The sequence below is a fragment of the Microtus pennsylvanicus genome, chromosome 1, assembly GCF_037038515.1.
Source record: "Microtus pennsylvanicus isolate mMicPen1 chromosome 1, mMicPen1.hap1, whole genome shotgun sequence".
NCBI lineage: Eukaryota > Metazoa > Chordata > Mammalia > Rodentia > Cricetidae > Microtus > Microtus pennsylvanicus.
This window is the reverse complement of record NC_134579.1, coordinates 138,860,313-138,888,248: the sequence shown is the minus strand read 5'-3', so window position 1 is coordinate 138,888,248 and position 27,936 is coordinate 138,860,313. Positions and strand designations below refer to the sequence as shown.

General features: G+C 42.1%; 1 pseudogene; it reads left to right on the top strand.

Moving 5' to 3' along the window:
- Positions 1-27,933, top strand: LOC142858785 (cell adhesion molecule CEACAM1-like; annotated as a pseudogene).
- Positions 27,934-27,936: the final 3 nt, after the last annotated feature.

Sequence of the window (27,936 nt, the reverse complement as noted above, 5' to 3'; positions counted from 1 at the left end):
AGGCTTGCCAGCAGCCTGAGAGGCAAACCTCCTTTCCAGAGGAAGAGCCTAGGCCACAGCAGAGACCATGGAGTTCTCCTCAGCCCTTCTCCACAAAGGGCAGCTACCCTGGAGGGGACTCCTGCTGGCAGGTGAGGAGACATTCCTCAGGGGTGTGGACAGCAGGGGAGCTCAGAGACTGGATGGGGTCTTCTGGGAGGGGGACTGTGCCCAAGAGGAGACATCTGGCTTCTGCTTGAAGCCTGAGAGCAACAGGAAGCTCGCAGTGAATGTGAATTGGTAAGTGGGGAGGAAAACTCAGGGGTTCCCCACTGCAAGTTTATCAGCACTGGCCTCTGTACCCTGAAGACTGACTCCCACAACTGTGTCAGGGTGACTCTCTAAGTAAAACTCAAACTGGGGCCAGTAAACAGGGTCATTTCATATATACGACCCTGAGGAATCCTTAAATAAACCCCAGGCGCTGGGACATTTATTTGCTCACAGTTGTCTGAACCTGTTCCAGGCAGTGGGGTTTAAACCAAAATCAAACCAGTTCTCCTCACAGAGTCCTGGGCAGGAAGACAGAGCAGCAAGGATATCTAGAAGGTGGGGTTGGGGTTGACAAGGACTTCAGAAGAAACAGAGCTGGAAAGATCAGAAAATGAAGGCTGGAGTCTTTAGAGAAGAAGGTCAGAGAAGACATGCCTATACTCACCAAAGATTCTGAGTGTGAGCAGGGATCTGAGGGAGTAAGGGGTTTGCTGTGCAGACACCCAAGAAAATAGTTTAATTCAGTGGAAATATTCGGGGGTACTGAGGAATGGGAGTGATGTTGTTGAACTCCCGCAATACGACAATAACACACACACACACACCAAGGCTGAGAGTTGAACACACGCAGGTCTCAATTTCTACCAAATGCAAAGAACTATTATTGATAGATTTTTCTCTCTTCCCTCTTAGCCTCACTTTTGATTTACTGGAGCTCTCCCACCACGGCCCAAGTCACTGTGGAAGCAGTTCCGCCCCATGCTGCTGTAGGGGCAAATGTTCTTCTACTTGTCCACAATCTGCGAAAGACATTCCGAACCTTTTACTGGCACAAGGGAACAAATTTTGAAATGAGTAATGAAATTGCACGTTTTATAGCGTCAGATAATGTAAATAAAACAGGGCCTGCATACAGTGGCAGAGAGACAATATACCCCAATGGATCCCTGCTCTTCCAGAACGTCACATTTGAAAGACACTGGAGCCTACACGTTGCATATTCTAATGCAAAACTTTGATTTTATTGAAAAATGGGTGCAGTTCCATGTCCACCGTAAGTAATTCTCTGTAATCTCTGGGGCATGGGTGGACTTAATCCTACTTCACACATAGAATTGTCAGTCCTGGATGACTGTGTTATGGTCCCCACATTGTGGTTCATCATTTAGTAAAGGAAACGGAGTGGAGGAACCAGCGATAAATCAGGATCCCTAACTAGAATCTACCCTCAGAGAGAGAGGGGGAGGTAACTCAGCCCAGGCATGTCAGACTCTGCCCAGGGTCTTAGATGCTCATCATGAGCATGGCCTTGAGAAAGACCCTTCAGGACTCAGGCAGGGCCTGACTGAGAAAACCATGAGATTTTCACAGAGACATGAACACCAGATTTGTTTCTGACCTCCTTCCCAGACTGGACCAGGAATGCTGAGAAGCTTATAGACTGGGTTTGAATTTGACCTCCTGTTGGAGCTGACAGGGGACACTGATTGATTGCAGGCTGGTAGCCTGCTGACCCTCAGCCTGTGAGAGTCATGTTTGAGGCAGGTCACCTGGGCATCTCCTCCAGAGACTCAGTGTGCTCAGCATAGGTGGAGGGCTATTAAAGACAACCAGCCAGCTGTCCTGATGGTCTTCTAAGATTTCGCAGGAAGGTGGAGAGCCCTAAAGAGATGGGAGAAAAGTGTACAAATGGCAGCTCCTTGCCTCTGGGGGTCCAGCCCTGGAATTATTTCCTGCAGGCAAATAGTAAGAGATACTGCTTGGTGAAAAGTCAGGCCATTGCTCACCTTTCAGGTTAACTTGCAAGCAACGTTCATTTACTCTGTGTCCTATTCTAGAGAAACTGAAACAGGAAACAGTCACTGAGTCAGGGTCACAAAGGCCACGGGTGGCACAAGCTATCTGTCAACAGCCACATCTCCAGCCTCCCCACCATGGAGACTCTATTAGGTGCCCCTGAGTCTTATAGATCATTTCCTAGACTCAGGCTTCTTTTATGGGTCCCTGATTCATGTCAATCAACATAAAACTTCTGACAAGAATGGCCCAGCTGAAGCCCAGCCTGACCTGAGTGCCAGCCAGATCCTGATCTGTGTATGATCTCTGATGGGTTGTCAGTTTCTCAGGGAAGCTCAATGTGAAGACTAATTATGACTTATCTGTAGTAGTCCCCTGAGCAGCAAAGGCTTGGAGGGCACTTGTCCTTATTGAGCAGTGGAGGTCAGGGCAGTTGGAGGGACTCACACATAGTGTCCCAAGACACGCAATGGGTCAGTGAGGACCAGAAGATAACATGAGGTCTCTGATTCCAAATCTCGAGTCTGTCCATCACCACACACTGCAGCTCAATTCCCTCCTGGGAAAGCGCTTCCTTCTCCCATACACAGCACAGAGGCCCCATTGTCTGAGTGCTCAGCTACTCCATCTGCCTAGTTTTTTGCTTCCTCCCTGATTCTTTGAGGATCTGGGTTTGAGGGGAGATATGAGACAATCTCTGTTGAAAGAGGCCCTTGGAAGAATCAGAGGTACCACACAGGACAACCTTCTCTCTGTTGTCTGCACACACAGCACTGCTACCCAAGCCCAGCATCACAAGCAACAATTCCAATCCCATGGAGGGTCAGGACTCAGTAGCATTAATGTGTGATCCAAAGACTGAGAATACAACCTACCTGTGGAGGAGAAATGGCCAAAGCCTCTCAGAAGGTGACAGGCTGAAGCTGTCTGAGGACAACAGGACTCTCACTTTACTCAGTGTTGTGAGGAATGACACAGGAGATTATGAGTGTGAAACCCGGAACCCAGTGAGCACCTCCCAAAGTGACCCATTCACTCTGAACATTACCTGTGGGTATTGTCTGCTTCATCCTGGCTATGTATGTCTATACAAAAGGCTAGAGCTAGGAAACTGGGTCCCCTTGTGTTGATGACACAGACCCACCACACAGATACCTAGGCTGACCAGGGCCTCGTGGCACAGCACAAGCAAATGCATCCAGGCCAAACACTGAGCTGGAATGGGCTGGAGAAACTTCTACCTACAGAGGCTCAGAGTGATGGAGACAGGGGACAGATCAGTCTCAGGCTCAGTGCACACGTGAGTGTGCAGCGGGGATGTTTGTGTGCTGTGTTCGAGATGGATCAGGGCTTGTGCCTGCTACATGAATACTCTTCTACTAATCTACACTCAAGCTCCTTTTGGGACCTGCTCAGATGAGGTTATAGCACAGCTCAGAGATACTATGGCCTTGAACAGACCAGGATTGCCATTCCGTCTGCTGATGTCACATGTGCCTTTGCTGTGTTTTCTCATGATGGTCCAGATGTCCCAATCATGTTCCCCTCAAATACTCATTTCCATTCAAGGACAAACCTCAGCCTCTCCTGTCAAGCAGCCTCTAACTGACTTGCACAGTACTCTTGGTTTGTCAGTGGAGAGATCTAGTCATCCTCCCAAGAGCTCTTTATCCCCAACATCACTACTAATAATAGTGGATCCTATACCTGCTTCATCTATAACTCTGTCCCTGGCCTCAATAAGACCACAGTCAAGAACATTACAGCCATTGGTAAGTGGATCTCTGAAATATCAGCGCCAGGTTTGGAGTGGAGTCTTTTGGCTTTCTGGGAAGACACAGGAGAATTTAATTTCCAGCCCTTGTCTATGAGAACAAGCACAACTCCATTCTCTCCTGAGCATTCTGCTCCATCCCTATGTCTGATCTTCTCCTGCTGCTCTGACTTCTCCTTGCTGATAGGGATGGAGCTTGGAGTGTGAGAAGGAGCTTCTCCCAGCCTTGGAAACCTCAGGTTGTGGGAGGGACTTCCCAGGGGAGGGAGAGCCTTAAGGTTAAGATTTCTTTCTGTCACTAACAAAGGCCTTCCTGTCCCCTCCATTTTCTTCTTATGACCTCCATGACATAGAGGAACACACAAAGCTTTACTGTGCTCACATTCCTTTCCCCCAAATGTAAGAAGAAAACTCCCTCTCCACAGATAGGGACCCGCAATTCAGAGCTCTGCTCCCAGCTCTCAGGGGTGACTTGCTTAGCTCTGACTTACACAGGAGGGGAAGGGAGGGTGGAGAAGGCACCTGGGACCCTGGTTCTGACTCAGGGTAAACCTAGTGACTTACAACTTGATGATGCTTTCTTCCTTACTCTTCTCAAGTTTTAAAAAACAAATGTTGAGCTGGGCGGTAGTGGGCCATGCCTTTAATCCCAACCCTCAGGAGGCAGAGGCAGGCAGATCTCTGAGGGTTCAATGCCAGCCTAATCTACAAGAGCTATTTCCAGGACAATTAAAACTGTTACACAGAGAAACCCTGTCTAGAAAAACAAAAACAAAATCAAAAGTCCACTGAGTGTGGTGGTAAACACCCTTAATGCCAGTACTAAGGAAGGAGAAGAAGGTAAACAATATGAGTTCAAGACCAACCTGGTCTACATAGCAAATTCCAGGTCAGTCAAACCTACAAGTGAGACTCTCCCTGGACAGAAAAGAAAAAAAAAGAAAGAAAAGAATGGGAAAAAGTAAAATAAAATGTCATTGATGTACATAGAGCCCTTGAGGTCAGGAACGGGAAAGTGGAAAGGTGGCCTTCAGGTTAGTTGGCTCTGAACTGCGTCTGGCCACCAGCGCAGGAGATGACCGCTGAGAACAGTGAAGTGCACTTGCTTGGAGAACAGAGACTCCTCTGTCGAGTCACCATGCAGAGGAGTGCACAAGGAAAGTGTCCAGAGATATCTATGGTGAGATCCAAGGATGTCGGATCATATTCCTAGCATTTGGGAGGTTGACACAGCTGGATCTCTTTTAGTTTAAGGCTAGCCTGGGCCACATAGAAAGTTCCAGGCTAGCAAGGACTGCAGAGTGATACCCTGTCCAAAAAAAAAATGTCAGTATGGAGGATTAGAGCTTCAGGCTGTGGTCAAGTCTGTGACCATTCACATCTTCTCTGTGGTATTTAATTCATTTCCTTGCTGCAGGAAATAAATTTCTCTTCAAACAGAAATTATTTTATTTATTAATTATTTTTTTGTTTTTTCTTTCTTTTTTCTTTTTTTCTTTTTAATTAAATCACTGCTTGGCTCATTAGCTCTAGCTTCTTATTGGCTAAGTCTTACTACATCTTAATTTAACCCATTTCTATCAATCTGTGTATAACCATGTGGCAGTGGCTTAGCAGCAAAGCATTTCAATCTCTGGTGGTGGATCCATGGCATCTCTCTGACTCTTTCCTTCTCCCAGCATTCAGTTCTGTCTTCTTCACCTACCTAAGTTCTGCCCTATCATCAGGCCAAGGCAGTTTATTCATTAATGGTAATCAGAGTACACAGAGGGAAATCCCACATCACCTCATCTTTTTCTGTTTAAATAAAAAGGAAGGTTTTAACTTTAACATAGTAAAATTACATATAACTAAACAGGTATCAAGCAAGAATTACAGTTACAATATTTCTAATTACTTTATCTTTTATCAGAACTAAGAAAAATTGTAAGTATAACTATCTATCTATTATTTAACTCCATCAAAGACTCCAGAAGGATATAATATTAGCTAAGTAAACAAGAAGTACAGTGTAAGCAACTTCCAAAACTCTAGAATTGACAGAGACATCTCGCTACCTGGACAGTCACCCAAAGTTCTGTACCTTTGGAGCACCCATCTTCAGCCTACAGGCCCATAGTATCCAGCAGACTTTCCCACAAAACAGGAAATTTCAAAGACAGTTCTGCCTATACTTGCAGTTTGTCAGTCACATTTTTCTGTGTCCTACAGAATGTCTAGCAGACTCTTTCTGTTGTTTATGAAGCAGGAATCCCGAAGGATCATCTTACCTTTAGGCAAGTTCAGCAGGCATCTCTCTGCAGTTCCTGCATATTCTAGTCTTGCAGTCCAGGCAAGAGCAATTTCTTGCCCAAATGGCTTAGCAGACTCTTTGATGCCCATCTTCCTCTCGAAGTAATTGGTGCTGTCAGGAGCAGATGTGTCTCACTGTCATGAAAAGTCATAATTTTCTAAAACATTTAAATATCATATCCTGAAGGTTTCTGAAAGATTTGAAGAATACCCATCTAACTGAAATCTAATTCTATATGTCTAGAAAATCTAACTATTACAAGCTAACTATTGTAGATGATTATCTATTAACTTATATTTCTTAATTATACATTATATTTTTAAATGAGCTACACAAACATAATACCTTAATCAAGATCAGAAATACATATACATATAACACAATTGACCTTAAATTTGTATTAATAAACCAAGGTTCATGCCAATGCAAATCTCTATTTAAATATAAACAATCATTTATAGACACTATTTGGGAATATGGGCATAGTTTATTTTCTCCAAACTTCTTTATGCTGTTTATTGGGTAAAGTAATTTTTGAGGGGTGTATATTATTATTATTATTTTATTACATTAAAAAATACCAATCAAAATTCCCACTCCCTCCACACACCCTCCCATCTCTCCCTGCTCCAATCCTAAGGGAGGACAAGGCACACTGTCCTGTGGCAAGTTCAAGGCCCTCCCTAATACATCCAGGTTGAGCAAGATATGCATCCAAAGAGAATAGGATAACCCCAAACCAGTAAATGCTGTAGAGAAAAATCCCAGTGCTACTGTCAGTGGCCCCTCAGTCTGACCCAACTCTCAACCACATTCAGAGGGACTAGTTTGATCCCATGCTCATTCACTCCCAGTCTAGTTGAAGTTGGTGGGCTCCCATTAGATCAGGCATACTGTCTCAGTGCGTGAACCCTCATTGTCTTGACCTTCTTGCTCAAATCCTCGCTCCTTCTACTCTTTAACTGGACTTGGGAGCTCAGTCCTGTGCTCTGATGTAGGTATCTGCCTCTGCATCTGTTGTTGGATGAAGGGTCTATGGTGATATTTAAGATAATCATCAGTCTGATGTTGTAATATGATCAATGGGCTATGTTCCTGGCATCCAGCCACCCGCATGGCTAATTACATTGAAACTGTATTCTTTTAAACACTGCTTGGACCATTAGTTCCAGCCTCTTATTGGCTAGCTCTTACATATTGATCTAACACATTTCTAATAATCTGTGTATCCCACAATGTGGCTTACCAGGGAGGATCTTAACCTTCGTCTGTGTCCAGCGGGAGAATCATGGCGACTGCCTGACTCGGCTTCTTTCTCCCAGTATTCTGTTCTGTTTACTCCGCCTACCTAATTTTCTGTCCTATCAGGCCAAGCACTTTTCTTTATTAGTTAACCAATGAAAGCAACAGATAAGATACAAGACCCACCTCCATCAGTCTGACTACAGGGAAAGGCCAAGTCAGGAACCCTCTCCTCTATTGCTTAGGGTCTTAACTGGATTCATCTTTTTGAATTCCTGGGAATTTTTCTAGAGCCAGGTTTCCAGATAACCCTATAATGGCTTCCTCAATCAAGATATCTCTTTCCTTGCTCTCACATCTGTCTTTCCTCCATTTTGACTATCCCATTCCCTCAAGTTCTCCTCAACCCTCCTCTTCTCCCCTTCCTTTTACCCCATAACTCCCTTGCGCCTAATTTTGTCAGGCAACTTGTCTGTTTCCAATTCCCAAGTGGGTCTATATATGTTTTACTTTGAGTTCATCTTAATACTTAGCTTCTCTAGGATTAGGAACTATAAGCTCAATGTCCTTTGTTTATGGCTAGTATCCACTTATGAGTGAGTGCATACCATATTCATTTTTTTTGGTTCTGGGTTACCTCATTCAGGATAGTGTTTTCTAATTCTATCCATTTGCATGCAAAATTCAAGATGTCATTGTTTTTTTACCACTGAGTAGTACTCTAATGTGTAAAATGTGCCACACTCTTTTTGTTATCCATTCTTCAGTTGAGGGACAATGTTGTTTTCAGGTGTTGGCTATTACAAATAATGCTGCTACGAACATAGTTGAACAAATGCTTTTGTAGTATGATTGAGCATCTTTTGGGTATGTTCCTAAGAGTGGTATCGCTAGATCCTGAGGTAAGTTGATTCCCAGTTTTCTGAGAAAACGTCATAATAATTTCCAAAGTGGTTGCACAAGTTTGCATTCCCCCCCAGCAATGGATGAGTGTTCCTCTTACTCCATATCCTCTCCAGCATAACATATCAAGGGTGTTTTTTATGTTAGCCATTCTGACAGGTGTTAGATGGTATCTCAGAGTTGTTTTGATTTGCATTTCCCTGATAGCTCTTTTGGCCATTTGAAATTTTTCTGTTGAGAATTCTCTGTTTATTTAGTTCAGTAAACAACTTTTTATTTGGGTTATTTAAAATTTTAAGGTCTAATTTCTTGAGTTCTTTATATATTTTGGAAATCAGACCTTTGTTTGATGTGGGGTTGGTGAAGATCTCCCATTCAGTAGGTTGCCTTTTTGTCTTATTGACTGTGTCTTTTGCATTACAGAAGCTTCTCAGTTAGAGGAGGTCTCGTTTATTTACTATTGCTCTTATTGTTTGTGCTATTGGGGTTATATTTAGGAAGTGGTCTCCTGTGCCCATGCATTGAAGGCTACTTCCCACTTTCTCTTCTATCAGTGTGGTCAGATTTATATTGAGGTCTTTAATCCATTTGGACTTGAGTTTTGTGCATGGTAATAGATATTGATCTATTTTTATTCTTCTACAGGTTGACATCCAGTTATGCCAGCACCATTTGTTGAAGATACTTTCTTTTTTCCATTGAATAATTTTAGTTTCTTTGTCAAAAATTCGGTGTTCATAGGTGTGTGAATTAATATCCGCGTCTTCAGTTAGATTTCATTGGTCAATATCTCTGTTTTTATGTCAATACCAAGCTGTTTTGGTTACTGTAGCTCTGTAATAGAGTTTGGTATGAGAGATAGTAATGCCTCTGGAAGTTCCTTTATTGTTTAGGATTGTTTTGGCTATCCTGGAGGTTTTGTTTTTCCATATGAAGTTGATTATTGTTCTTTAGAGTTCTGTGAAGAATTTTGTTGGGATTTTGATGGGGATTGCATTGAATCTATAGATTGCTTTTGCTAGGATTGCCATTTTTACTATGTTGATCCTTCCTATCCAAGAGCATGGGAGATCTTTCCATTTTCTGGTGTCTTCTTCAATTTCTTTCTTCAAAGACTTAAAATTCTTGTCAAAAGTTCTTTCTCTTCCTTGGTTTGTGTTACTCCAAAATATTTTATGTTGTTTGTGGCTATTGTGAAAGGTAATGTTTCTCTGATTTCCATCTCAGCCTGTTTATATTTTATGAATAGGAGGGCTATTGATTTTTTTTAGTTGATCTTGTATCCTGTCATGTCACTGAAGGAATTTATCAACGGTAGGAGTTCTCTGGTAGAGTTTATGGAGCTACTTATGTACACTATCATATCATCTGCAAATAACAAAAGTTTGATTTCTTCCTTTCCAATTTGAATCCCCTTGTTCTCCTTATGTTTTTTTTATTTGTATTGCTAAAACTTCAAGAACTATGTTGAAGAGATATGCAGAGAGTGGAGAGCATTGTCTTGTTTCTGATTTTAGTGGAATCATTTTGAGTTTCTCTCCATTTAATTTGATGTTATCTGTATGCTTGTTGTATATTGCTTTTATTATATTTAGATATGATCCTTGTATTCCTAATCTCTTCAAGTCCTTTATCATGAAGGGGTGTTGGATTTTATCAAATGATTTTTTAGCATCTGATAAAATGATACTAAGATTTTATTTCAGCTTATCCATATGATGAATTAAATTGATGGATTTTTGTATGTTGAACCAGCCCTGCATCTCTAAAATGAAGCCTACTTGATCATTAAGGATGATTTGTTTTGATGTGTTCTTGGATTTGGTTTGCCAGTATTTTATTGAAAATTTTTGCATTGATGTTCATGAGTGAGATTGGTCTGTATTTCTTTTTTTTTTTTTGGTTGAGTCTTTGTGTGGTTTTGTTATCAGGGTAACTGTAGCCACATAAAAAGAGTTTGTCAAAGACCCTTCTGTTTCTATTATGTGGAACACTTTAAAAAGTATAGGTATTAGCTCTTCTTGAAAGTTCTGGTAGAATTCTGTACTAAAGCCATTTGGTTCTAGGCTTTTATTGGTTGGGAGGTTTTTGTGACAGCTTCAATCTCCTCGTGGCTTATAGGTTATTTGAATTGATCAACTGGTCTTGATTTAGTTTTGGTATATGGTATCTATCTAAAAAAATTGTCCATTTCTTTTACATTTTCCAATATTGTGGAGTACAGGTTTTTGTAGTAGGACCTAATGATTTTCTTAATTTCCTCAATTCAGAGGAATTGTCTGTTCTTATGTCTCCCTTTTCATTTCTGATTTTATTAATGAATGTTCTCTCTCTGCCTTTTGATTAGTTTGGATAAGGGTTTGTCAATCTTGTTTTTTTCTCAAAGAACCAGCTCCTTGTTTCATTGATTCTTTGTATTGTTTTCTGTGTTTCTATTTTGTTGATTTCAGCCTTTAATTTGACTATTTCCTGTCTTGTACTCCTCCTGGGTGAGTCTGCCTCTTTTTCTTCTAGAGCTTACAGGTGTGTTATTAAGTCACTAAAGTGAGCTTTCTCAATTTTCTTTATGTGAGCACTTAGTGCTATGAACTTTCTTAGCACTGCTTTCATCATGTCCCATAGGTTTGGATATGTTGTACCTTTATTTTGATTGTATTCAAAGAAGACTTTCATTTCTTCATTTATTTCTTCCATGACCAGTTCAGTAGTTGATTGTTCAGTTTCCATGATTTTGTAGGCTTTGGGAGTAATATTGTTGTTAAATTTTAACTTTACTCAATGGTGATCCAGTAAGACACAGAAGGTTACTCCAATTTTTTTCATATCTGTGGAGGTTTGCTTTGTTATTGAATACGTGATCAATTTCAGAGAAGGTACCATGAGGTATATAAAGGTATATTCTTTTTTTGTTTGGGTGGAATGTTCTATAGATGTCTGTTAAGTCTATTTGATTCATGACATCTGTTAGTTCTCTTATTTCTCTATGAAGTTTCTGTCTGGTTGACCTGGTGAGAGAGGGGTGTTGAAATCTAGTATTAGTGTGTGGGGTTTGATGTGAGATTTAAATTTTAGTAATGTTTCTTTTACATGTGTGGGTGCTCTTATATTAGGGACATAGATATTAAGGATTGAGACTTTGTCTTGATTAATTGTTCCTGTCATGAGTATAATGTGCCCTTCTCTATCTCTTCTGATTGATTTTAGTTTGAAATCAATGTTGTTAGATATTAGGATAGCCACACCCACTTGTTTCTTAGGTCCGCTTCATTGGAAAACCTTTTTCCAAGTCTTTATTCTGAGGTAATGTCTGTCTTTGAGGTTGAGGCATGTTTCTTGTAAACAACAGAATGCTGAATCCTGTTTACATATCCATTTGCTTAGCCTGTGTCTTTTTATTGGTGAATTAGGTCCATTGATATTAAGAATTATTAATGACTACTGGTTGTTAACTCTGGTTATTTTTCAGTAGTAGTATTTGTGTGTTTCCCTTCTTTGAGTTATGCTGCTGGTGGTTATCGGATGTCTGTGTTATTGTGGGTATAGTTAGCTTCCTTGGGTTGAGGACTTCCTTCTAGTATTTTCTGTAAGGCTGGGTTTGTGGATACATATTGTTTAAATCTGTTTTGGCATGGAATATCTTCTTTTCTCCTTTGATGGTGAATGAAAGCTTTGCTGGGTATAGTAGTCTGGGCTTGCATCCATGGTTTCTTAGTGTCTGCAGTACATCTATCCAATACCTTCTGGCTTTCATGGTTTCCATTGAGAAGTCAGGTGTAATTCTGATAGGTTTACCATTATATGTTACTTGACCTTTTTCCTTTGCAGCTCTTAATATTCATTCTTTGTTCTGTATGTCTTGTGTTTTGATTGTTATATGGCAAGGGTTTTTTTTTTGATCCAGTCTATTTGGTATTCTGTAAGCTTCTTGTACCTTCCTAGGGATATCCTTCTTTAGGTTGAGAAAGTTTTCTTGTATGATTTTTTTGAATATATATTCTGTGCCTTTGAGCTGGAGCTCTTCTCCTTGCTCTACCCCTATTTTTCTTAGGTTTTGTCTTCTCATGGTGTCCCAGATTTCCTGAATGTTTTGTGTTAAGAATTTGTTGGACTTAATGTTTTCTTTAACCAATGAATCTATTTCCTCTATAGTATCATTAGCGCCAGAAATTCTTTCGTCTATCTCTTGTACTGTGTTGCTTATACTTGTCTTTGTCATTCCTGCTCATTTACTCAGATTTTCTATATCCAGAATTCCCTCGGTTTGGGTTTTCATTATTATCTCTATTTCAGTCTTCAAGTCTTGAACTGTTTCTATCACCTGTCTGCTTTTTTTTTCTTTTCTTGGGTTTCTTTGAGGGATTTGTTAATTTTTTCCAACGTTTTTTTCCCCCTCTTCCTTTTCTTTAAGGGAATTTTTAACTTCCTCTTGAAAGGTCTCCATCATTTTCATAAAGTTACATTTAAAGTTGTTTTCTTCTACTTCTTCTGGGTTAGGACAATCAAGTCTTCCTTTTGTGTGTCTGATGGGTTTTGGTGTTACATGATGCTTTTTAGGATGTTGGAGGAATTCTTGCATTGGCGCCTACCCATCTCTTCCTTCAAATGAGGCCGTCAGTGTCGTGGCATATTGGTTAATGCTTCTTATGGCTGTTTCTTAGGTCTCCTCAGTATAGGAACAAGCTCCCAGGTACCCTCAGTATTGAATGAAGCAATCTATATTCCTGGGTTCCACTGAGCTCAAGGGGAAAAGGCAGGTGTGGGGAGGGGTGGGTTTGTGGATAGCCCAGCCACAGGAATACTCCCTGCTGGCTGGCTAAGAAAGACAAGAGAGTTGGGGAGGGGCCCCTGGGTTTTGTCCCACTGGGAAAGTCCCAGAGAATGGGGCTTCTGGCTTCCAGCCCTGTGGCTGTTGACTTACCTCCCAGCTCCCCTCAGTATTGGAACAATCGATGTTCCAGGGTTACAATGAGCTCACAGGTGAACAGGGTGAGGGCTGTGTTTTTGAGGGGTATTCAAGGCAACATTTCAGGAGGTCTTGTTCCATGAAACCATATTGGTCTGGAAGCAATCCATAGGTTCTCATCTTGGGCAAAGCACATCTATCTCCAGCAGTGGATCCATAGATGTATTTTGTTGTTTTGAGACAGGGTTTCTCTGTGTAACTTTAGTGTCTGCCTGGAACTCACTCTGTAGACCAGGTTTCCCTTGAACTCACAGAGATCCACCTGTCTCTGTCTTCTGAATGCTGGGATTCAAGGCATTTGCCACCACAGCCCAGCTCAAATAGAAATTACTTAGTTTGGGATTTCACCAAGCCCAGAAGTGTAGGCTTCAACACCTTTAAGATTAGCTGGGCCTATGGTGATATGCAAGATATTCATCAGTATGGCTATAGGATAGGGCCATTTCAGGTTCCCTATCCTCAGCTGCCCAAGGAACTAACTGGGTACATTGCCCTGGGCACCTGGGAGCCCCTCTAGGTTCAAGTCTCCCTTAATTAAGATATATACTTCCCTGCTCCCATGTCCACCCTTCCTTTATCCCAACCATCCCATTTCCCCAAATTCCCCCCATCCTCCCCTTCTCACTTTTCTCTCCATCTCCCCTCACCCCCATCCCACCCACCATCATGATCCCAATTTTTTCCCTACAATCTTGTCTACTTCCCATATCCAGGAGGATAACTATATGTTTTTCTTTGGGTTCACCTTCTTATTTAGCTTCTTTAGGATCACAAATCATAGACTCAATGTCCTTTATTTATGGCTAGAAATCAATTATGAGTGAGTACATCCCATGTTCATCTTTTTGGGTCCAGATTACTGTTGAGGGAGCTGTGGGCTGCGTTCCTGCCACCCAGCTCCCGGCCACCTGGCTAGCTTATACCCAGAAATAACAACACACAAATTGTATTCTTTTAAACACTGCTTGGCCCATTAGTTTTAGCCTCTTAATGGCTATTCTTTACATCTTGCCTAACCCATATTTAGTAATCTGTGTAGCACTAGTCTTACCGGGAAAGGTTTAGCATGTCTGACCTGGTGGCTTGCTTTATCGCATCTGCCCCAGAGAGCAACAGCATGTAGTCTCTGACCTTACTTCCTTTCTTCCCAGCATTTTATTCTGTCTACTCCACCCACCTAAGGGCTGGCCTATCAAATGGGCCAAGGCAGTTTCTTTATTAATTAACCAATGAAAGCAAGAGATTAGAAAGAAGTCACTCCCACATCATTTCCCCCTTTTCTGTTTAAACAAAAAAGAAAGCTTTCATTTTAACATAGTACAATTACATATAGCAAAAACAGTTATAAAGCAAGAATTACAGTTATAATATTTATATCTATTTTATCTTTTATCATAACTAAGTATAACTATAACTATAACTATAATTAACCATTTTTTAACTCCATCAAAGACTCCAGAAGGATATAATATTACCTAAGCAAACAAGAAGTCCAAAACTCTAAAAATGACAGAGACATCTCGCTGTCTGTACAGTCACCCAAAGTTCTTTTGTACCATTGGGGCATCCATCTTCAGCCTTCAGGCCCATTGTATTCAGCAGACTTTTCCATGAAGCAGGAAAATTTAAAGGCAATTCAGTCACTATCTGATGTGTCCTGCAGAATGTCTTGTGAATTTTTTTATGAAGCAGGATCCCCGAAAGACCATCTCATCTTTAGGCAAATTTAGCAGTCCTCTCTCTGAGGGTTCTTTGTGTCCAGTTTATACAACAGTCCAGGCAAGAGCAGTTTCTTGCCCAAATGGCTAACCAACTCTATAAGGAGCCTCTTCGATGCCCATCTTCCTCTCGAAGTAGATTGGTGCTGCCAGCAGCAGACGTGTCTCATTGTCATGAAAAACCCTAATTTATTAAAACATTTAAATGCCATATTCTGTAGTCTTTGAAAGATATGATGAATGCCTAACTGAAATATATCTCTATATATCTAGAAAATCTAACTAACATGACTACAAGCTTTACTATCATCAATGATTATCCATTAGCAACCTATATTTCCTAATTATACATTACATTTTTAAATGAACTATACAATAACAATACCTTAATCAAGATTATAAATACATATACATATAACAAAATTGACCTTAAAATCCATACTAATGCTGTGAGGGATGCCCTCTAAAAACAGAAGGCAGAAGATGAATTGAAGGCCTCAAAAAGGAAAAGAGTGAAGAGAGTACAAAAAAGAATAAAAAGAGTACAAAAAGAATGAAAAAAATGACAGAGTATATCCCCAGAGACAAAGGAAAGAGTAAGTTTAAAAGAGACTGTCAGACTATTACAAATAATGCTGCTATGAACATAGTTGAACAAATACTTTTGTAGTATGATAGGGCATCTCTTGGGTATATTCCCAAGAGTGGTATTGGTCAGTCCTGGGGTAGGTTGATCCCAAATTTCCTGAGAAACCACCACACTGATTTCCAAAGTGGTTATATCTTGCATATCACCATAGAACCTTCATCTGGCAATGGATGGAGATAGAGACAGAGACCCACATTGGAGCACCGGACTGAGCTCCCAAGGTCCCAATGAGGAACAGAAGGAGGGAGAACATGAGCAAGGAAGTCAGGACCATGAGGGGTACACCCACCACTGAGACAGTGGGGCTGATCTATTGGGAGCTCATCAAGGCCACTGGGCTGGGACTGAAAAAGCATGGGATAAAACCAGACTCTCTGAACATGGCAGACAATGTGGGCTGATGAGAAGCCAAGGACAATGGCACTGGGTTTTGATACTACTTCATGTTCTGGCTTTGTGGGAGCCTAGCCAGTTTTGATGCTCACCTTCCTAAACCTGGATGGAGTGGGGAGGACCTTGGACCTTCCACAGGGCAGGGAACGCTGACTGCTCTTCAAACTGGAGAGGGAGGGGAGAGGAGTGGGGGGAGGGGGAGAGGAGTAGGAAGAGGGGGAGGGAAATGGGAGGCTAGGAGGAGGCAGAAATTTTTTTTTCAAAAAAATTTAAAAAAACTACAAAAGCGTAAAAAAAAAGATTAGCTGGGCCATCTGAACCCCATGATATATTATTTAATAAAAAAGAAACAGAAGCGTATGTTATAATGGAGGGACCTGACTATTCACACTCACAGAAAGTGTGAACAAGAATTTGCACAAAAATCAATGGGGAAAACATCTCCCACTATGAGATTTGTGGTCATGTGGGCTGAAGGGTCTCCTAGTGTGGAACCTGCACACATACCCTGAGTGGAGGGTCACTGTGGGTGATCTGGGTAGGAAGAAGATTCAGCTCTCTCTTCACAGGTTGTATCTTGAACCTAAACATGCTATCTTCCAGAGGGCCATGTCATTCTGTGGGCCCTGTGAGCTGGCTAAGATCTCTAAGGTTGAAGGACTCTCAGCTGTCCCCTCCACTGTTTATCCACAGAGCCAGTGACTACACCACCCTCCATCCAAGTCTGCAACACCACAGTCAAAAATCAGGTCTCTGTGTTCCTGACCTGCTTCACAAAGGACACTGGGATCTCCATCCATTGGCTCTTCAATGGCCAGAGGCTGAAGCTTAACCATAGAATGAAGCTATCCCTGGACAACAGCATCCTTAGCATAGACCCTGCCAGGAGGAAAGATTCCGGGAAGTATCAGTGTGAGGCCTTCAATCCAATCAGTTCCAAGAGGAGTGACCCCATCCAGCTGGACATAATAGGTGAGTGACCTCCCCTCCCTTCTTACCCCATAGTGTTGGGGGTGGAGCAAATTCTTTATCAGCATTGTGCAAAATGGGCAAAAGTCATCAAAAGAAAAACATGGCTAAAGATTCAAATACATTTAGCTTAATGGTGGATGCATGTTAATCTCATGATAAACACCACACAAGCTGCATGCCTTGAACCTCAGCCAGCACACCAGAGACAGAGACAGGTGGATGTCTATGAGTTCCCACGCGCCCTTGTCTTTGTAGTGAGTTCCAGGTTAGCCAGAGCTGCATAGTAAGATCATATGGAGAGAGAGAGAGAGAGAGAGAGAGAGAGAGAGAGAGAGAGAGAGCATGAAGCAGGAGGAATAGGAGCACAAGGTCAGCCCAGGTTACATTTTGAGACCCTGTCAATGATAACACCAACAATAGATTGATCAGTACAGCAATAGAAATTCAAAGTGATTAAGAATTTAGGGTCGCCAGGCAAAAATTGGAAACTTGGTGGTGGGGGTGGGGTGGGGGTAAGGGGAGATGGGGAGAAAAAAGTGAGAAGGGGGATGGGGAGAGCTTTGGGGAATGGGATGGTTGGGATGGAGGATGGGTGGATATGGGAGCTGGGAAGCATATATCTTAATGAAGGGAGCCATTTTAGGGTTGGCAAGAAACTTGACTCTAGAGGTGTCCCCAGGTGTCCATGGAGATGTCCCCAGCTAGATCCTTGGGCAGCTGAGGAGAGGGAGCCTGAAATGGCCCTATCCTATAGCCATACTGATGAATATCTTGCATATCACCATAGAATTTTCATCTGGTGATGGATGAAGCTAGAGACAGAGATCCAATCCAATGTGGATTGGAGCCCTGGACTGAGCTCCCAAGGTCCAAATGAGAAGCAGAAGAAGGGAGGACATGAGCAAGAAAGTCAGGACCGTGAGGGGTGCACTCATAGCAGCTGTTATTTCTTCCTCAGCATTCAAACAATTCAAAGAGAGCATAATAACTACAGTATCATGATTCTCTGTGTATTTTCCATCTTTATGTGATTTTATTCTAACCTCTATTTCTTTTATTTTTACTTTTAACTTTTGGCTTTTTGAAACAGGTTCTCTGTCCATCTTTGTCCTGGAATTCCGTCTGTAAACCAGGCTATCCTTGAACACAAAAAGATCCATCTGTCTCTGCCTCCCAGGCTCCCCTCTTTCTTTCTTTCTTTCTTTCTTTCTTTCTTTCTTTCTTTCTTTCTTTCTTTCTTTCTTTCTTTCTTTCTTTCTGAACTTTAATCTTTAGCCTGTATACATTTTTAATACACTGTAAACCATTTAGAGGTTTTCTTACTCTTTGAATCTCTCTTTACTATATATCTTTCTTTTTCTGACCACATGGGTCTTTAATTTGCTAAGGAATATGGAGAAGTGTTTTGCCACAACTCGATGGTGTTTTAAGGTCCTTGCCAGGAAGAAAGCTGCAACAGTGTGTAAACAAAACTGAAAAGCTCCCAGGCCTGTTCATGTCATACTTCCCACAGGGCAGGGAACCCTGACTGCTCTTTGGACTGGACAGGGAGGGAGAGAGGGATGAGAGGAGGGGGAGGGAAATGGGAGGAGGGGAGGATGTAGAAATCTTTAAGTAAAAATAAATAGATAAATAAATGGAAAAAAAAGAATTTAGGGTCTAAGCCAAGCACACAGTCAACCCTCAGAATGTAGTAAAATATTCATGTTACTCTACAACCCTCCCATACATTCAAATCTTCTTTCAATTATTTCTTACACCTAATAAGAATACTGCAGACTCTGGTCTTATTGTGTTCAGTAAGGGACAAGGACAGGAGGAAGCAATATATTTTTCACTGTAGACATATTGTTTCCAAGTACTTTGCTTCCAAGGCTTGTTTTTATCCATAAATGTAACATCCATAGATAGGAAGGACCTGTATTAAGTCATACTCTTTCTGCATATTTATACATTTTGGGTGCATGTTCCACGCCCAGGAGTGGAGGTCAGAAGGCAATTTGTGAAAGCCAATTCTCCAGGGACTGAGAACTGAACTAAGGTGGGTGAGCAAGTCCTTTCTCTGCTAAGGCATTTCACCAGACAAAATTTGTTTGTACATTTTATTTATGTGTAGTATTTGGGAGTAGATACTCTGGGGGGGGGAGTATGGCAGGCTCTCATACATGATGGCCCATCTTGTTGGCCCATATACTCAGTTTCTGATCCTCATGCTGATATTTACACCATGAGCTCCTTGCACAAGCCTCTTTTTCTATATATATATATATAATATATATATATTGTGTTGCGTAATATATGTGTGTGTATCATATATATGTCTCTCTCTCTAAATATATATATATATACACATATATGAATACCCATATATATGTATGGGTATATATATATGGGTATATATATATATATGTACATATATATATACCCATATATATGTATATATAAGTGTGTGTGTGTGTATACACACACACACACACATGTGGACTGGAGAAATGACTCAACAATTAAGAGTACTAGCTGCTCTTTCAAAGGACAGGTTCAATTCCCAGCACCCACATGGTAGCATATTACTGTCTGTAACTGAGTTCCAAGGAATTCAGTACCTTCTATTGTCTTCCTCAGGTACCAAGCATGCATGTGGTGCAAAGACATACAAGGCAAAACACCCATACATAGAAATCATTTTTAATTTTTAGATATGCCGTTGTAGACTTCTGAAATGTACAGCTCAGTGGCAGAAGGTATATTCATATTGCTGTGTAAACACCATCATTGTCCATTTCCAAAACTTCTTGTAATCTATCCCACCCCCTACAATCCTGGATTCAGTTACTGAGTTGAATGCAATTCTCTACTCTTTTGAGGAGCCACAGTGCCGTGTCTCATGGTTACATTTTACCCTCCCATTGAGTGATGCCCCAGAGCTCTAATATCTTTATATATTCCAACTCTCTTGCTTCCTGTCTGTGATTTTAATGGTATGCATTCTAAGAGATGTGCGTGCTGCTTTATTGTGACTTTGATTTCCCTTTGGTCAGTGACTGAGAAGTGAAGTGGAGCCTCTTTCCCTGTGCTTCTTGGCCATGCACACACTTTCTATCAAGTCCATACCTTCCTACTCTTGTCCTCTGTATTTCAGCTGGGTTCTTTGCTTTTGTTTCTCTGTTTGCTATGTTGGAGTTTCTTACACACTCTGAACATCAGCCTCTTGTCAGATGGTTTATTTACAAGTATTTTCTGCTGTTCTGAAGTAGACTTTTCACTTCCTTGTATAGTTCTTTGTTTATTGTTCTAATGGCTTTTAAATTGATGTCATAACAGAATATGTTTAAGAGAAACAATATCTAGATACAGTTTGGAAGGATTAGTTCAACTTAATTAACACACCTGTTACTTCCCTTATCCTTCTATGCTAAGACATTTGAAATTTATTGTTCATTTCGTCGCAATCCATTATAGTGGACTATAATCTGCCTGCTATGTCATACCTCTCAAAACTTAACCCTCTGGTCTGTCTCAAACCTTGTGCCCTTGGCCAGAAACTCCCCCACCACTCCTGCTGCCACTCAGTCTCTGGTAACCTTCATTCTTCTCTTTTTGTCCGCAGGGATTGTGAGATTCTCCTGAAAGAGATCATTTGCCTTTCTGTGCAGGGTTTATCTCACTCAGCATCATGTACTCTAGGATCTTTCACATAACCACATTGACAGAACCTCCTTCTTTTAAAAGGCTTAACAGCACAGCCATGAGAATAGACATCACATTCTTTTTACTTACTCATCCATGAATACACATTTACTGTCCTTGATTATTGTGAAAAATGCTGCAAAGACCTGCTGGGTCACATGACTGATAACATCATCTGATGCACATTTTCAATTTTGCTTAAATCCAATTTATCTATTTTGTTGCTGCCTATGCAACTGGCATCATAACAAAGAAACCAGGCCAAGTCCAGTTCAAGATGCTTTCATCTTGTCCCCTGAAAGTCTGATGGTTTTCGGCTCTGATCCATTTTACGTCTTTGATCCACTTAGAGTTGACTTTTATATAATGTTAGCTGAAGGCTTAACTTCACTCTTTTGCCTGAATATCCCATTTCACCAACATCTCTTGTTTAAAAGATCATTCTTCCATCATAGAACAATCTTAGCATCCTGATCAAACCTCATCTGGTCACAGAGGTGCAGTTGGACAGCAAGAATGCCTTCCAAGTCCTGCAACTCAGCAGGACAACCCTGTGTGACACTGACCAATTCAAAGGAGCCAGCAGAGACAAATGTCCTTAACAAATGTGAAAATGGCAAATGAAGTGATGGATGTGCTACCTGCTCGGGACTGACAACACATTAGATGTGCAAAAACTATGCTCCACAAACACATTCATAGTAACAACTAATCTTTAATCTAATCATTGGCCAGTGTGCATGAGCAGTTCTGGGCTTTCCAATTCTACTTCACTGATCTGTATGTCTGCCTTTATTTTATATTTTGATTATTGAAGCTCTGTACTAAAATTATGAAATCCCTAAGGATGTCCTGCGATTTTGTTCATTTTTGTCAAGATACTTTTAAGGCACTCACCTCTAACCCCACCTCTTAGGGGTAGAGACAGGTGGATGTCTGAGAGCTTGAGGTCAGCCTCGTCTATGTAGTGAGTTCCAGGACATCTAGAATGGATTTTCTATTTCTGTACAAGATGCTACTAGGATTTTGATCTGATGTGCATAGAGCTGATAGTCTATTTTCAGCAATATTATCATCTACTACAAAAAAGGCTTTCAGGCAAGCTAATTCATGCTGATAATTCCAGTCACGCAAGAAACTGAAGCAGGAGTACCATAACTCTAAGGATGTCTAACAAAGCCAATTTAAGTCCAGCCTGATTAATTTAGTGACGTCCTGTTTCAAAATCAAAATTAAAAAGGCATAGCTTGGACTATAGTTCAACAATAGAGCATCATTCACCATGCACAAGGCCTGGGGTTCGATCCCCAGCACTGCAAACAGCAATAATGAGATGAAGTTTTCCCACCTGTAAACTCCACTGGCTTTCATTCCTTGTCTTCTTTCATCTTTTCTTATTGGGTAGTTTTCTGGGTGCAAGTTTTTTATCTCTTTGGTGGAGTCAATTCTAAGTATTTTATCCTTTTTTGGTGAGCTCATAAATAAAATACTTTCTTGATTTCCTTTTCAGTTGTCCAATGTTCAGACTGGGGCTCTTGCTCAGTAACTGAACACTTGCCTAGCATGCATGAGAGGCCCTAGGTTCAAGCCACTACTGACAGGAAGAAAAGGAAATCTAACAGTTCACGGTCAATATTAGTATACAGAGATACAGCTCATCTGGGCACGTTCACTTTGTTGTCCAACAATTTTGCTGGTTTTGTTCATTTAGTTCTGAGAGTTTCTGTAGAAGGTTAAGGATTTTCTACAGTCAAGCTTGTGTGTTTTCAGATGTGTATTTTACCACCTCATAATTGGGCACCTTTTATTTCATTGTCTATCTAGCCTGATGGTTCTGTGTGGTGTGTGTCCTAAGAGTCTCTTGAACAGAAGTGGTCACAGCAGCATCCTTTGTGCTTCCTGATCTCAGAGAAAAAACTGCCAGTGTCCCACGGAATATGATGCTGGCTGTGGGTTTCCACGTGTGACCTTTGTTAGACTAAGCTGGACTTCTACCCAGTGTCAGTGTTTTTGTCATTAAGTCTGTGAAATGTTGTCAAATGTTTCCATTCAATCTTGCTGATTATACAGCTATCTATTTTGTTTATTTCTGTCTCTGAAGCATCAGGGATTCCAGGAATTTGTCTGCTGCATCTCAGCCACCCAACAGCTAGCTCATAACTATTGAGTTCTCTTGAAATTCTTCTTTCCGTCAGAATAACAGAATGAGCTCAAATTTTAGTAAAAACCATCTCTTTTATCCAAAGTTAATTTGGGAAAGGGCTGGCAATATTGCTAAGCATTTTTGAAGAGTCAACATCTGGTGCATCATCTTTCTCTCCTGGTACCATTTGTTCATCTTCATTCTATTCTTTATTCCCCTCCCCCACCACTAGCTTGGGGGAGCTTTTAGGGAGGCAAGGATCTTATTATATAACCCAGACACACCTCAAACTCACAAGCCTCCTGCCTCAACCTCTGATGCTAGGGTTCTAGGTTACATCATATTCTTCACCTGCCTTCTAGTAAGTTTTTGGTTTGGGAGATTTATTTTACTTTATTTATTTATTTTGTTTTTTAAGATAGGATTTCTGTATAGCTTTGGAGCCTGTTCTGGAACTGTCTCTTTAGACCAGGCTAGCCTTGAACTGACAGATCTGCTTACCTTTGCCTCTTGAGTGCTGGTATTTAAGGTATGTGCCACCATCATCCATCCCTCAGAGTAATTTTTAAGGACTTAGTATAATAATCAAATACCCTTTCTGGCAAAATATCACACACTGAGAAAGTGAAATAAATGTTAGCTGCAATTATTCCCAGCACTCGTGTTAGCCGTGAAGTCAGGTAGCCAGGTCTGTCTCTGGTCAACCATACAGATTCAAGTACTTTTTACAAACCACTGTAAGCCTCAGTTTTTTTCATCCTTTGAATGGAAATAATTTCTATGTGACAGACTCATCATATAGATGAAACTAGATACAAATACATGGCGAGCCACATCATAAATGCCGTACCACAATGGCCAACATTTGCATTAATAATCGCACTGAGCAGACTGGTGAGGTGGAGCCTCAGATGGCTACAACAAGGGGTAAAGAGGTGAGGAAGGTTTTATTACATGAGGGATGTGGGGAGTCCCATGTTATCCAAGAAGTGAAACCCCTATAGCATGGTTACTAAATAAATATGGGAGGGAAAAAAGGAGGCGGTGTCTGATGCAAAATTCCAAACCTGGCAAGTTACTAGTTTTCATCCTCCAAGATGTGGCCATGATGGGCTCAGATGAGCAAGGCATTAGTGGGGGATACACTTGTGAAGGTGAGCACGAGATAGCCCTCAGACCACATGGAAATATGATCCCTGTGGAGGCAGAGAAGGAGTCACGTCTTAGATCGCGGTGCAGTTCCAGCAGAGTTTCTGCAAGGTTGAGACTCAGTTCCCCGCAGTCACCAAGCAGAGGGACAGGGTCTTACAGAGTATGCCTGGCCTTTCTACCCCTGCAGAAACCATGGTCTCTGTGGAGAGGAGCTGGTACATTGAGAGTCACTAGCCTGGCCTCTGTCACTTAGATCACAGCCACAAGAGACCATTTATTCATGACTGCCACAGCTGAGACCCTGAGAAAAGATGAAAATGCTGGGAATTTCAACACAAAATAGCACTCGCCCTGTCTCACATTCCCATGGCTTTACATGATTGCCTGGATGAAATTGATGGAATCAGGGATTAGAAGGAAGAGGGAGAAACCAACTTAGAAACACAGCGAGGGTGGAGAGATACTTGCTAAGAGACCCTCACTTCAGCTGACACTTCAACTTCCCACAGAAAACAGATTCCCCAAGAGGGTAAACAGAAATCATCTCATGCTAAGAATTCCCCGGGCACACCACTGGAAAACATTTTTACTTCATTCCTTCTTGTCTTTTCCTTCCCAATACAAGGGAATTCTGGCCTTTCGGGGTATGCAATTGCCGGCATCGTCATTGGATCTGTGGCTGGGGTGACTCTAATAGCAGCCCTGGCATATTTCCGTTATTTCAAGAAGAAATAGGGTAAGACAGTCTTTCCTCTTTTGTATTCTCCAAGTCTTAGTGTAATGTTTGGGAGTGGGCAAGGACTTCTCTCCCTCTGCCTCTGAGCTGGATCTCTTTACCTCTCTCCTAACTCTCTGCTTCTCAGCACTGACCCTGTGGGTTCAGCCTCCCTGTCTTCCTGCTCCCTGTACTCCTGTTTCTTGGAGTCCATTCCCACATAGATAGGAAGCAGATTGAATTATACCCCTTTATTCTTCAGACAGGAAGTCAAGGTCCAAGAAGAAAGGAAAGTGAAGGAATCCAAGGAGCAACAGGAAGATGCAGGTTGCATGTCACACTGACCACAGCAGCAGCAGGGGGAGTGTTTTAGGGAGAAGGGATCCTAAGATAAAGCAACAGAAGCATTAAAGTCCTCTTGATCAAGAAAACGAATAAAAAAAAAGCTGGGTGGTGGTGGAACATGCCGTTAATCCCAGTGCTCAAGAGGTACAGGCAGGCAGATCTCAGTGAATTCAAGACCAGCCTGTTTTACAGAGCGAGTTACAGGACAGCCAGGGTTACACAGAGAAACTCTGTCTCAACCCTCACCAGCCCCCCCCAAAAAAAAAACAGAAAGAAAGAAAGTAGGGAGAAAATTAATATAAAAAAAACCAGAACCATCCTTAGAAAATAGAACAGGGCAAGTGTTACATAGGACTGGTGCAATGCATCAAAATAAGAGAGCTACCCACCAGGAATACATCCACTAGTAAAGCACCAGTCCTGGGTGTGGTTGCAGCACCAGGGGACAAAGTAGGGCAGATTCAGAGTCCAGCAAAGACAAAGGACACCACTAGCAGGGATCACACCTAGATTAAGGAACGAAGACTCAGGAGGGAAGGCAGTCTCAAGAATGGGGTGATGGAGATTCAGTGACAGCAAGGAGCCCAGGAATGAGCTGCCCACAGCATCCTTCCTGACTCCAGGAGCAAAGGCCCCATGTGTGGGAAGAGTGGTCACAGTGTCTGATATTTATTTAGGGGAACTGACCAGCGAGATCTCACAGAGCACAAACCCTGAGCCTCCAACCACAGTAAGTAAAGCCACTCACAGAATGAGAACTGGCTTTCTGCCACATGTCCTGCTCTGACAGGGGATCCTGGGCTCAGAGACCACACCTTCCTTTCTGCATGTTTGCAGAAGGGATCTGGACTTCCCTGCACTGAGGATCCCATAAATCATAGCCTTCCTAACTACAGAGGAGTTGCCTGAGAGAACCCTGAGAAGCTCATTCCACCAGGTTAGGCAGGCCTAAAGAAGTCACGTTTCCAGAGGTCTCCTGATGCCTTCCTTCCTGCCTCAATTATAGACATAGACATCTCCTTTTGGGAAAGTTTCTTGGTCTTATGGAATAGCTGGGTGCTGTGGCCTCTATGTCCCCCTTGCCACTGGAGCATGCTGCTGAGAATCACCTCTGGGCATCCTGTGAACTGGGCAAACAGAAGGCTCCATCCTGCTCCTCCTCTGATACTAACACAGTGGGTCTGAGCAGCCTCTGAGGGAAGCTAATTCCTGAACTGACCATGGCCACCTGCCACCTGCCAAAATTCAGGAAACCTTCAGTCAGCTTTGCACTTCTGTGCACTGACAACTCTCTCTTGCTCCCCTAGATCTGGGCCCCTCTGACGACTCTCCTAACTTTCACTGGCTGTTTGCTCATGGAAATGTCTCTGAAGAATGTGCGCTGTCTGTATTGTTTCGGTTTGTGTGCTTCTTTGTTGGGAGAGGGTCTCAAGGAGCAGCCCTGTCTACCCTTGAACTATGTAACCCAGGCTGGCCTTGAACTCGTGACCATCCTCCTGCCTTAGCCTCGTGTGCTGGGATTACCAATGTGCGCCACCACACCAGGCTGAGAATGAGGTATTCTTGGAGACATAACTGTGAAATTCAGCTTGGGTCTGCATTCCTTAGGGCTGCAGCAAAGATTGGTTAATGGGCCCCAAGAGTCTAATGCAAGAGTGTGTGTTTGGAAAAATCCCTGCCCTGTGCTTAATTCCTGACCATGATTCCTAGTATTTGTGGCCCTTGACAAGGAACTTGAATGTTTTGATCCTCTGTCTTGTCACCTGTGAAACGGGCATTCTGCCCACCTCAGAAAAGAGACTCAAGGGAATAAACGAGTTGACACATGCACAGCAGTATGCACACAGAAACAACAGCGCATCTTTCTCTTCTGATCTGAACCTGCTCTGACCATAAAAAGGATGGATTCCATTCTAATGGGTTTGAGAACCTGTTTCTTCCTTATATAACAATTTTACCAAAATTTTATCATTGCAACCATTCACCCAAGTACACTCATAGGCTGAAGAGTGCTTTAAATCATAAGGACACTTTCACAGTGTGAATTCTCGCAGGTTGAACACACTCATAAGCAGCAGGCAAGCTAAGTTACTTCAAAACTACCCCCACCCCACAAACACACTTTGATGTCACTTCCCACAAAGAGCAGTGGCGGTCAGGATGGTCCACATCCTCGCATACTGTTCTGTGGCCCATTTGGATGTCTCTGTTGATTCCTCCTCTGTCCCCATGGCTGTCTCACCCTCTTCCTCAACCTGTCTCCTCTAGTTACCACACATCAGACTGTCAGACAGTGAGTGACAAGTGTCCTCTCCCATGGCTCACCCGGCACAGAGGCCACAACACAGTGGGGCTGGATCACCAGCAAGGTGAGGCTCTGCCCTGCGGGACTGATGTCACCGACCAGCATTCATGCTTTCAGGGGGATCACGTGGTATACACCTTCCTGAACATCAAGGACAAGACACCCAAACCACCAACTTCAGCCTCCCCATCTCCAAGAGCCACAGGAACAGTTTATTCAGAACTAAAAAGGAAGTGATCATGGCCTGTCATGCTGGCTATACCAATGATGCATTTCCAGAATCTCTCTCTCACTAGGAGATCTCTGTACCACGAGATGAGGGAACACATGCACATATGCACATGCACACACACACACACCGAGCTCCAGTAGGCAGCCTCTTCAGTATCAATAGAAGGAACAATGTATTCTGGAGCCTACGGGAAACCCAACCTTTCTTGGAATTGAAACTTGGCTGAGAAAAGCGCATCAAAGCTGCTCACCCTTCACTCCCCTAGCCATGGCTTGTATTAAATTGACCTATTCAGAGCACAATCATTCTCCCCAGCTCCAGTCCTGTCCTAGCATAGTCTGACTTGAATTCCCATAACCTTGGATATCACCTAAGTGCTTATGCCAAAAAACAAAGGACAA